The sequence below is a fragment of the Propithecus coquereli genome, unplaced genomic scaffold (assembly GCF_000956105.1).
Source record: "Propithecus coquereli isolate 6110/MARCELLA unplaced genomic scaffold, Pcoq_1.0 Scaffold355, whole genome shotgun sequence".
NCBI classification, from domain to species: domain Eukaryota; kingdom Metazoa; phylum Chordata; class Mammalia; order Primates; family Indriidae; genus Propithecus; species Propithecus coquereli.
In genome coordinates, this window is record NW_012149230.1 from 3,200,374 (window position 1) to 3,211,532 (window position 11,159).

Consider the following 11,159-nt stretch of genomic DNA (forward strand, 5'->3'; position numbering starts at 1 on the left):
CCATTGGTCCATATATCTGTCCGCACGCCAATACCACGGTTTTGATTGCCATAGCTTTGTAGTAAGTTTTGAAATCAGGAAATGTGAATCCTCCAATTTTGTTCTTTTTCAGTTTTGTTTTGGCTATTTGGAGCCCCTGCAATTCCATGTGAATTTAAGGATCAGCTTTTCCATTTCTGTATGAAAGGAAATTTTATCAGGATTGCATTGAATCTGTAGATTGCTTTGGATAGTATTACCATCTTAAGAGTCCATGAACATGGGACATCTTTCCATGTATTTAGGTCTTTAATTTCTTACAACAAGGTTTTACAGTTTTCAGTGTACAAGTCTTTCACTTCCTTGGTTAAATTTATTCCTAGATATTTTATTCTTGGATGTTATTGCAACTAGAATTATTTTCTTAATTTCCTTCTCAGATTATTCATTGCTGATGTATTAAAACATGACTGATTTTTGTGTGTTGATCTTCTATTTTACAAATTTACATGTCCGAACACAGCGTCCTATGCCTTAAAACAAAATAAAAAAGGGGGAGATGTAGAGGACATTTTGCCTGGGAACGGTTCCTTGTTTTTCTCAAGAACATGCCTGTGGGCTTGCACGCGAGCCAGGGCGCCCTGACCCTGCAAACAGGAGGGGCTAGAGAGTTCAGATGCAAACATCTGCTTGCCAGAGATAAAACAACGAGGAACGGGACGTGTTGAGTCGGGACAGTGTGGGAACAAAGAAATTGCGGTGGGACAGTTGCCAAACAGGCTGTGTTATAAATAAAGAAACTGCGACAGAAAGGCGCTGCAGTCTTGTACCGTCTTTGTGTGTGTCTGTGTCTCTTTGTCTCTGTGTTCATTCCTCGTCCCTAGAAACGGGCCACGTCACTATTCTATATTACAGGTGTGATATTCTGTATAATCTCTGTAGTCTCTGCTTTTTTCTAGTTGCTTTTTCATATAATTGGATTTTTACCTGTATGTGGTAATCCTGAGTTACTTGTTCACATTCAAGAGAGGGAGACAAAGAAGCCAAGCCCTGGTCATTTGGTAGGGCTTTGAAGTGTGAGATCCACTAGGTGGCATGGGGGACTTTATGTGAGAGAATATTTAATATTTGAATTTTTTAAGGACTTTCTTTTGGGGTTGGTTGCATTCCTTAGAAAAGGCTCTAAAAATCTCCTACTTGGAGGACGAAGCCACAGAGCTGCCAACGTTCTGGGAGCTTGAGTGCAGAAAAGAACATAGATTTATTTTCTAATTCATATGAAAGTTGCCACATAAATTCATTAAAAGGCAACAAAACTAAAAGTTATCTTTTATATTGACTTTGTGGCCCCAAATATTGTCTGCATATTCTTTAAATTTTAAGGTATTCATTTTACAAAAATGAGCATGGTGATCCCTTAGAGAGGATTTGAATAGACACTTAATGTATACTCATTGACAAGATTAAATCCATTAGAGAAATATAAATAAACTAGATCAGCAATGATATTTTATAGGACAATGAATCACTTTCCTGGAAAAATGATATTCAATATAAGAAACAGTGAAGAAACTTTACAGCAGGGAAATCATATTTCCATATTTGAAGCCATGATAGAGTGAACAGAGAAAAGTTTACTTAAAATTATAGCTCTTTTCCTGATCTCCTTCAGGATAGTGCAGTTTCTCAGAATAACCAAGGAAACATCCCTGATGCTGTTGCCATGTACGACTGAGAGTAAAACCACCATCCAAATAACAAGGTCACCTTTGATATTTAATATATGGCATATAATTATCATTTCTAGCTTGTACAATCATAAAAAGTCTTCCATTTTAGCCACGGTCATTGAAAACTCTTATGAAAATTCCTGCTAAAAGGACCCCAACAGCGAGAGCCAGAGCCATTCCATGATAGAAACTCAACTGTCTCAGCGTCAAGACATCCCCAGTGGTGGACACTCATACTGGGTGTTTCTTCCAGTGCTGTCAGTTGGAGGGTCTGGCTTTCTGGTCTGATGACATCAGGCAAAATCACTCCACCAGTTCCCTCTCTTCCAGGGATAGGTAGATCTGTTTGCACAGAACGGGGGTGGGGGGGAAGCAGGGTCAAATAAAGGGATTTTACTGAAATTGACACAAGAATACATTGTAAACAGTGACCATTACTCATCAGTTAGTAATCATGAAATTATATTCAAAACACATTTCACAGGAGAACCTAGAGTTAATTTTGCCAATTATTATGGCTGAGACAAGTTTTACTGAGCAAGAGAGCATGATCGCATGAATAAGCAACTCTGGCTACACACTAAGTTTCAGTACAACAGAAGTTGATACTGTACCAGTGTTCTGGGAGGACAGAAATTGAGTATACCAGAGCATGGCCTCCCTTACCTGCTGGGGTAGGTGTGGTCTCCTGAATCCCTTTTAGCCCAGCTCGAACTTGTGCCTAGAAACAGGTGTCACAGGAAGTAAATGAAGTGTAAGTCAAGTCGAGCCAGTAGCCATTTGGTAAAAGTTCAATTTAAAGTTGCTGCTGAAACTACTGCTGAGGGGTTACAATATCTAGCGCATTCTTTCTGGTCCTGAAAATGCCATAAGCCAAGAGAACATAACACCAGAAAATCACCAGTTCCCTCCCAATGCTCAGCTCACAATCATAATATAAAAACCTGCTTGTTGCTAGAGTTGCAAATTTCACATATTGTTTGCATTTGTGCCCTTTAGTGTTCCTACACACAGATAAAAGCAATAAAGTCTAAAGGTCAATGGTGGTGTCATCTAAGGGTAGTTTATGGTCCACCTTAACCTCCCATAAAGTTTAGTCCTGAATAAATCAAACTGAAGATAGGAAAGACATCATGCATTGAAATTAGGCAAATCCAGTAGGATTTGAAACCTAGGGTGGTCAAAGCTGAAGCACTGACAGTTGGTCACCTAAACTCATATTGGGCTCCTTATTATAATAATCATCGCTCCCTCCCCTAGGCCAACCACCCCTCTATGCCATCTTAAACCTTGACCAGGAACAAGAGCCCCCAACTCAATGCACAGACGCTCAACTGGTCAAGGGCCTGACCTTCTATCCATGTGCTATGCTTCTGCCCCCAAAGTATTTCCCGCAGATCGCAGGCACCTAATGTACTGCTTTTTAGCAAACCATGGGCAAAAAAGAAAACGTGGCAAAGAGCAGCTAACAAGTCAATATAAATAGAAAAACTACTATTTTCCTAAGAATGTCACACCAAAACAGCAAAATATTTTTAACCTAATTCCTTTTTTTAAGGTCGATTCCCTAGTCAGGCGATACTAAATCAGCTCCCTATTAAGGGGAACATGTGTGGAAATGTGATTTTCTCTGCCTCCCCTCCCCCCAACATTAGTAACAATGTATTTCGTGTTTCACAGTGAGCCGCTGCCAATGGCACTGCTATCCTTTGACCCTAAAAGATTCCTCACCACGCCATGGGATCAAGCAGAGCCACATTTCCAAAATAGACAGTTACCTGCTCTGCAGCTCTATTCCAGTCTATCCTGAAGATACACACCAAGTAGAAAAGGGCTTGAATGAAGACACAAAGTATCAATCCAGACCAGAGACCTGTGGGTGTAAAATGAATATCAGAGATTAGGTCTTTTCAGTTCTATCCCTGTGATGATGAAAATTCCTCCCTAACTACTGTATCTGCGGAGTGAAACTTCAGTTAAATTAACTTCCCTAAAACTTCAGATAACCAAGGAGCAGGATTAGGCTGCAGTCTACCACTGAGCTACAGTGGCGGTCCATCGGCAATACAAAACACCCGCAAAAGTCTGCTGCTTCACGTGAACAAACGTTTACTGACTTCAGTTTGTGCCAAGCATTGTTTTAAGTGGTCGAGACACAGTACTGAGCCAGCGGACAAGCTGGGTGGCCTCCGGGAGCTTCAATGTAACGCAGGGTGGCAGGGGAGGGGGCCAAACCATAAACAAGGGGACAACCACGCAGTCAGTTCAGCAGTGGCAGTGCCGTGACAGCATAGGGCAGAGCCATGTGTAACAAGGACCTGCAGCCGAGAGCCCGAGAGGGACGCCGGGCCTGAGGCGGAACCCGGAGCGTGAGGAGCCAGCCCGCGCATGTCCAGGACAGGCACCGCGGGCAGGCAGAGCAGAACCCGGGCCGGGGGGAAGCCAGCCTGCGAGTCCCAGGAGCAGAGCCAGTCAGGAGGCGGCACGGTGGCGGGCAGTGTCCAGGGGACGAGGCGAGAGAAGCAGACCATGGAGGCTGTGCAAGCCACGGGAGGACCCGGGTTCGCCGTACGTCTCATGGGGACTCACCGGAGGGTCTCAGCCTGGTCTGTGCGTTTATGGATGTGAGATCTGGTTTCAAAATCTTGCTTTGGAAACCATCCTTCCGACTGCTGTTATGAAAAAGACCACTGAGAATCCAAAGGGGCTCCGTAAAAGAATACGTAAATGTGTATCTACCTATGAGAAGACGCAACTTTTCACCACTGAAACATCAGTAATTGCACTGCGAAGCAAGCTGCTTAGGCTAGAGTTGGGATATGCTATAAACTAGTAGTTTCCTGCTTCATTCATACCTCATCTGGGGCCCCCACTGGCAAGGGAGCCCTGAGGCTGTTCCTCACATTGACTCCTCGCAATTCAACAAAAATTGGACTAATCCCTCCAGTCTAGAAGTAGATGGAATGACTGTTTATCTGCTTTGATCGAATGATTCCATTTCTAGGATTCAATTCTAAGGAAAGATCAGAAATGGTGTTAACTCATGTACCCTGGAGGCTCGTTACAATGGTATTTATAAGGTGAAGTGATTTAAATGTTCACTGCCAGGGAGGCATTAAACACATGATACAAGGAAATGTTATTATATATAGTTGCTAAAAACCGCATCTTCAATGAGTACATGGGGGAAATTGTATACTCAGTATAACCTCACATTTGTGAGTAACAGACAACACACGGGAATAAAGTACAGTGAGATACCTCAGCCTTTATTTCACTGAAAAGTGAAATAAATTATAGGTGATTTTAATTTTCTTCTTTATGTTTTTAAGCATTTCCTCGGAATTTCCATAATATTAATGTATAACTTTAATAATTAGAAAGTGTTACTTAATAAATCTGAGCAGTTACTATGTACAATAGCAAAAAACTCTTTAATGGACAAAGAGGAAAGTCCAACACATCACTTTTTTAGAGGGGGGACACACGGTCTATGCTGTCCAGGCTAGAGTGTGGCAGCATCATTGTAGCTCACTGTAACTTCAAACTCCTGGGCTCAAGCAATCCTCCTGCTTCAGCCTCCCAGGTAGGTGGGACTACAGGCATGTGCCACCATGCCACGCTAATTTTTCCTTTTTTTTTTTTTTTTTTTTTTTTAGAAAAAGGGTCTCACTGTGTTGACCAGGCTGGTCTCAAACTCCTGGCCTGAAGTGATCCTTCTACCTTAGCCTCCCAAAGTGCTAGGATCACAGGTGTGAGCCACTGTGCCCAGCCTACATGTCACTTATTCTAAAGGAGCTTAGAGTCTAATAGGGAAGAGCTTTTTATGTTTTTGTTGTTGTGGTGGTTATTCTTTGTTTAAAAGTAAAGTTGATTTGTAAAACCTCAGTAGCTCAGTAACAGGACAGACTACTGCTTTGGTTAAATAGCATTTCCCCAATGTCCAGGACAATGCTTGGTAGAGAAGAGCCAGTGATAAATACTTGACAGGTCTGTTCCCGAATAAAGAATGATGACCTCCAGCCTGAGAATAATGAAATACTCCATGGGTCCCAGCTTGTACTGGTCATTAAAATGAGAGATGACATTGAGAGCAATTGCTCACTAATCCACCAAATGACATTTCCAAAAAGACAAGAAATGAAGCATCTATGACTGTGTAGACACAAGAAAGCTCTTATGACCACTGCGAGATTAGTATTTCATGAAGAAATGGGATCAGAATCAAAATTTTTTACATGGTAAAAGGGTACTGGTTAGACATAGAATAGAGTTCTTTGAATACATATTGCAGCATCATTCAGTGAATTTTTTTTTTTTTTTTTTGAGACAGAATCTCACTGTTTTGCCCGGGGTAGAGTGCCGTGGCATCAGCCTAGCTCACAGCAACCTCAAACTCCTGGACTCAAGCAATCCTTCTGCCTCAGCCTCCCGGGTAGCTGGGACTACAGGCATATGCCACCATGCCCAGCTAATTTTTTTCTATATATTTTTAGTTGTCTGATTAATTTCTTTCTATTTTTAGTAGAGATGGGGTCTCGCTCTTGCTCAGGCTGGTTTTGAACTCCTGAGCTCAAACAATCCGCCCGCCTCGGCCTCCCAGAGTGCTAGGATTACAGGCGTGAGCCACCGCACCCGGCCCATTCAGTGAATCTGTACTTCTGAAGAAATTCCTCTTTTTTTCCTAAAGAAAATAAAATTCATTGTTACTAAAAGCAAAAGAAAATGCAGATATGGATATATCATATATGTAGAACGCTAACAACTTACCCCCAAAGCACCTAAATTTCACATAATTTTATACATTTATAATCTCAATAAAATGGATAATATTCTCAAAATATGTAAATATATTAAATCAGCTCTGTATTAAGAGGAACATGTGTAGAAATGTGATTTTCTCTGCCTCCCCTCCCCCCAATATTAGTAACAATGTATTTCTTGTTTCATAGTGAGTCACGCTGCCAATGGCACTGCTATCATTTGACCCTAAAAGATTCCTCACCATGCCATGGGATCAAGCAGACCCACATTTTTAAAATAAACACTTTATTTTTCTTGTTAGGTGATTGACTAGTGTTGGCCTAACAAAAGATAAAAAGTTTAAACAGACTGATTTTCAGAGAAAAAACTGAGAAAGCTGCCACGTAGGATCAACTTCTGTAAAACACCAAGTCACAATAGTTCTATATAAGAAGTCCACCAAACCTTTATAAAACAGATTATTCCAATTCTGTTAAATTGTCCCAGGGCTTATAAAAAGGAAAAATTTTTAATTATCTCTACAAAGTGAATATAACAATATCATTAATATCAAAACCTAACAAAGATAAAGAAAAAAGCTATAGATCAATCTTAGAAACATCATTGCAACATTCTGAAGTATTGAAAGGAATTTAGCAGCTTGATAAAAGAATATCATAATTAGGATAATCAATATGAGGAAACTAACATATATCATTTATCATCATAATAGAAAAATTATAGGATCATCTTTATAGGAGTTAAAAAGGCATTTGAAGCCAGGTGCAGTGTCTCACATCTACAATCCCCGTAGTGTGAGAAGCCAAGGTGGGAGGATCACTGGAGCCCAGGAGTTTAAGACCAGCCTAGGTAACATAGTGAGACTCCATCTCTATAAAAAATAAAAATTAAAAAAATTAGCTGGGTGTGGTGGTGCCCGCCAGTAGTTCTAGCAACTCTGAAGGTTGAAACAGGAGGATTGCTTGAGCCCAGGAGTTCAAGGTTGCAGTGAGGTGTGATTGCACCACTGTGCTCCAGCCTGGGTGACACAGCAAAACCTTATCTCCAGAGCGATGACAATAAAAGACTCCACAGATACTTCTTCAACATGTCTTTTTTTTTAAGGAAAACATGCAGATGCATACGTATTTACGGATTTCAGCCCTAAATCCAACATGCTATTTAGTAGAGCAGTGTCACTGAAATCATAAATAATGCAAGAATTTCCAGTAACACCACAATAATTTATTATACTAGTAGAGGCATTAGGCAAAAGAAAGAAATTAACTTTTTAAAAAATCTATAAAGGAGAATATAAGATTTGTAGATGATATGATTGTACACCTGAAAGACCCATGAGAATCAACTGAAAATTGCTGTATACTATTTAATATAAGAGGAATTCAGAATTATAACAAGTTACAAAATTCACATACAGTGATTAATGGCTTTCATATATTGTATTAAAACTTTAGACAAAATTAAATTTAACAGAGCTTATTTGAGCAACAAGCAATTCATGAATCAGGCAGCACTCAGAACCAGAAAAGCTCCACCCTGAAGCATCAACAGTGAGCTTTTATAGGTGGAATGTGGAAGGAAAGAGGAGAAATCATCTGATTGGCTACAGCTAGGTGTTTGCCTTATTTGACCAGGGGATGAGGAGGCATTTACTTTATTTGGGCATGGTCTGATCAGTTGGCTGCCTTTGACTGGCTGAAGCTCAGCCGTTAGTATTGGATGAATGAAACCCAGTTATCTGTTGCAAAAAATACACAATTACTACAGTGTTACTAAGTAACAGTTAATTACTAAATGTTAATACATCATTTAATTACTAGGATACATTCTCAGAAATGTGTTGTTAGATGATTTTGTCCTTGCATGAACATTATAATGTACTTACAAAAACCTAGATGGTATAGCCTACTACTCACTTAAGCTATATGGTATAGCCTATTGCTCCTAGGGTACAAACCTGTATAGCATGTTACTGTACCGAATACTGTAGGCAATTGTAACACAATGGTAAGTATTCATGTATCTAAGTATGGTTAACTATGGAAAAGGTACAGTAAAAATATGGTATAAAAGATAAAAAATGGTATACTTGCCAAAGCACTTCCATAAATGGAGTTTGAGGGACTAGAAGTTGCTTTGGGTGAGTCAGTGGGTGGTGAGTGAATGCGAAGGCCCAGGGCATTACTGTACACTACCGTAGACTTTATAAACGATGGACACTTCGGCTACACCAAAGTTTTATAAGAACATTCTTGCTTCAATAATAAATTAGCCTTAGCTTACTGTAACTTTCCTACTTTATAAACTTTTAATCTTTTGACTTTTGTAATCATATTTAGCTTAAAACAGTGTACAACTGTACAAAAATATTTTTCCTTTATATCTTTATTCTATAAGTTTTCTATTAATTTAATTTTATTTTATTTTTTTACTTTTTAAACTTTTTTGTTAAAAATTCATGCAAACACACATGTTAGCCTAGGCCTAATCCTGACAGGGTCAGGATCATGAATATCACTGTCTTCCACCTCCACATCTTGTCCCACTGGAAGGTCTTCAGGGGTGATAACATGCATGGAGCTGTTGTCTACCATAACAATACCTTCTGAAATACCTCCTGAAGGACCTGCCTGAGGATGTTTTACAGTTTACTTTTTTTAACTAAAAGGAACAAACTCTAAAATAACAAAAAGTAAATACATAAACTGACAACAGAGCTGTTTACTACCTTATCAAGTATTATGTACTGTATATTATTGTGTGTGCTAGACATTTATACCACTGGTAGCACACAAATATGTAATATGTTGAGCTATGACATTTCAACAGCTGCAACTCCAATAGGTGATAGAAATTTTCAGCTGTTATGATCTTACGGAACCACTGTCATATATGTGGTATTATGTGGTACATGACTGTATTTGTAAATTAGGTTTTGGTTTATGTACTAGGTTAACATTGTGGTTTGTGTGCAGGAACTCAAAAGTATAGACAGACTTAGGCCAACGGGCTCCTGCTTATTAAACTGAACAATACAAACAACCACTTATCTTATACAGCAGAAGGGAAGGCCTCACCTACAGTAATAGCAAAAGGATAATAATGTCTGGGGATAAACTTAAATGCAAATGCTTTATGAGAACAAGGATAAAATCATGCCTGAGCAGAAGCTGCTAAAAATATCCTTGTCTGGAACCCACGGGGCTGCACCAGGTCCTGTGCCATTTGGAGATGCTATCATTGTCATCCTCTACCTACTGGAGAGATGACCCCTCCACCAAGGACGGAAGTCCTGGAGTTAGGAATAATCTCTCCTCCACTCCCACTATAGAAATGGCCACACTATTGAATCCAGAAGCACAAAGTTACTCTCCTTCTCCTGCCTTCTGATTTCCTGGTAGTGCCTCCCACTGGCAGAACTTCAGGGGAAGCCACCAGGCATGAGAGCCTGGGAAATGTGGTTCACACACTCTGGGCCCCTGCAGTAGAGTATAAAAGGGCAAGAGTATAACTGAGAAACAACAGATGAATAACCTCCACATAGTCAAGAATAGAAGCAGGGAGACCACTGCTATTGTTATATACAGTTCAGGGGAAAATTTATTTGGTTTGAACTAGGACGGAAGCGGTTGGATTCAACATACATTTTGAAAATACGGTGAAAGAGGAGTCAAGGATGATTCCAAGGACTTTGGCCTGAGTAAATGGGTTACAGGATTGTCCCATTTATTGAGACAGGGAACACTGGAGGACTATGCATGGTGTGTGTTTATTTGGTGGAGGAGAATAAATAAAAAATTCTACTTAAAGTTAACTTTAAGATGCTTATTATCAATTCAAATCGAGATGAATTAGATATAAATAAATACACCCTCGACTTCAGAGGAAACGCTGGGATTAGAGCCTTCTCTGACCACCATCCATGGAATTAGATGAGGGTGTGACTGCGGAGAAGAGGACCCGGGACTGAACCCTAGGGCACCTGAGCACTTAGGAGATCAGGACGGGAGAAAGATCCAGCGAGCTAAAAGGAAAACCAGAAAACTGCAGGGAAATGAAAAAGAAAGGAAAGCATTTCCAGAAGATGGGAATGAGTAACTGTATCAACCATTGGTGAGTAGAGTCAGATGAGAACTAGAAAGTAAGGAGGAAAACCCGAGCGGTGTGGGCGCTCGTGGTGGCAGGAGGTCTGCTGTAAAGGGGAGCTGAAAAATGGGATGGTAGCTAGCGGGTGACACGCAGCCAGGGGAGAATTTTTTTTATTTCTTTAAAGGCTAGGCTATGATAATGTTTGTATACTACAGGGAATGCTCACTGTCGCAGCACACAGGAGACGAAGTCCTGGCTTCCTGCCCTGAGGAGGCTAACCTCCGAGGGAACCCATGAGACCCGCCCCCGCCGCATCAAGCCGAAGCCGCTATCCGCGGAGGGGCGGGGAGAGGCGGCGGGAGCTGGGGCGGCGCTGGGCTCCGGTGCTCACGCTCCACAGCCCGGAGAGACGTCTGGCGGCGCCAGGCCTTCCACCTCTGTCCATTCGGCCACATCCGCAGTCACAAAATGGAGGAGGAAGGAAAGCACCTCTGCAGAGCGCCTCGCAGCTTGGGCCGCGTTCCGGCGCTGTTGGGCGCTTCCTGCCCCTGCCCCGCGCCAGACTCTCAGCCGCTCGCCCTCCGCGCCTCAGCCCGC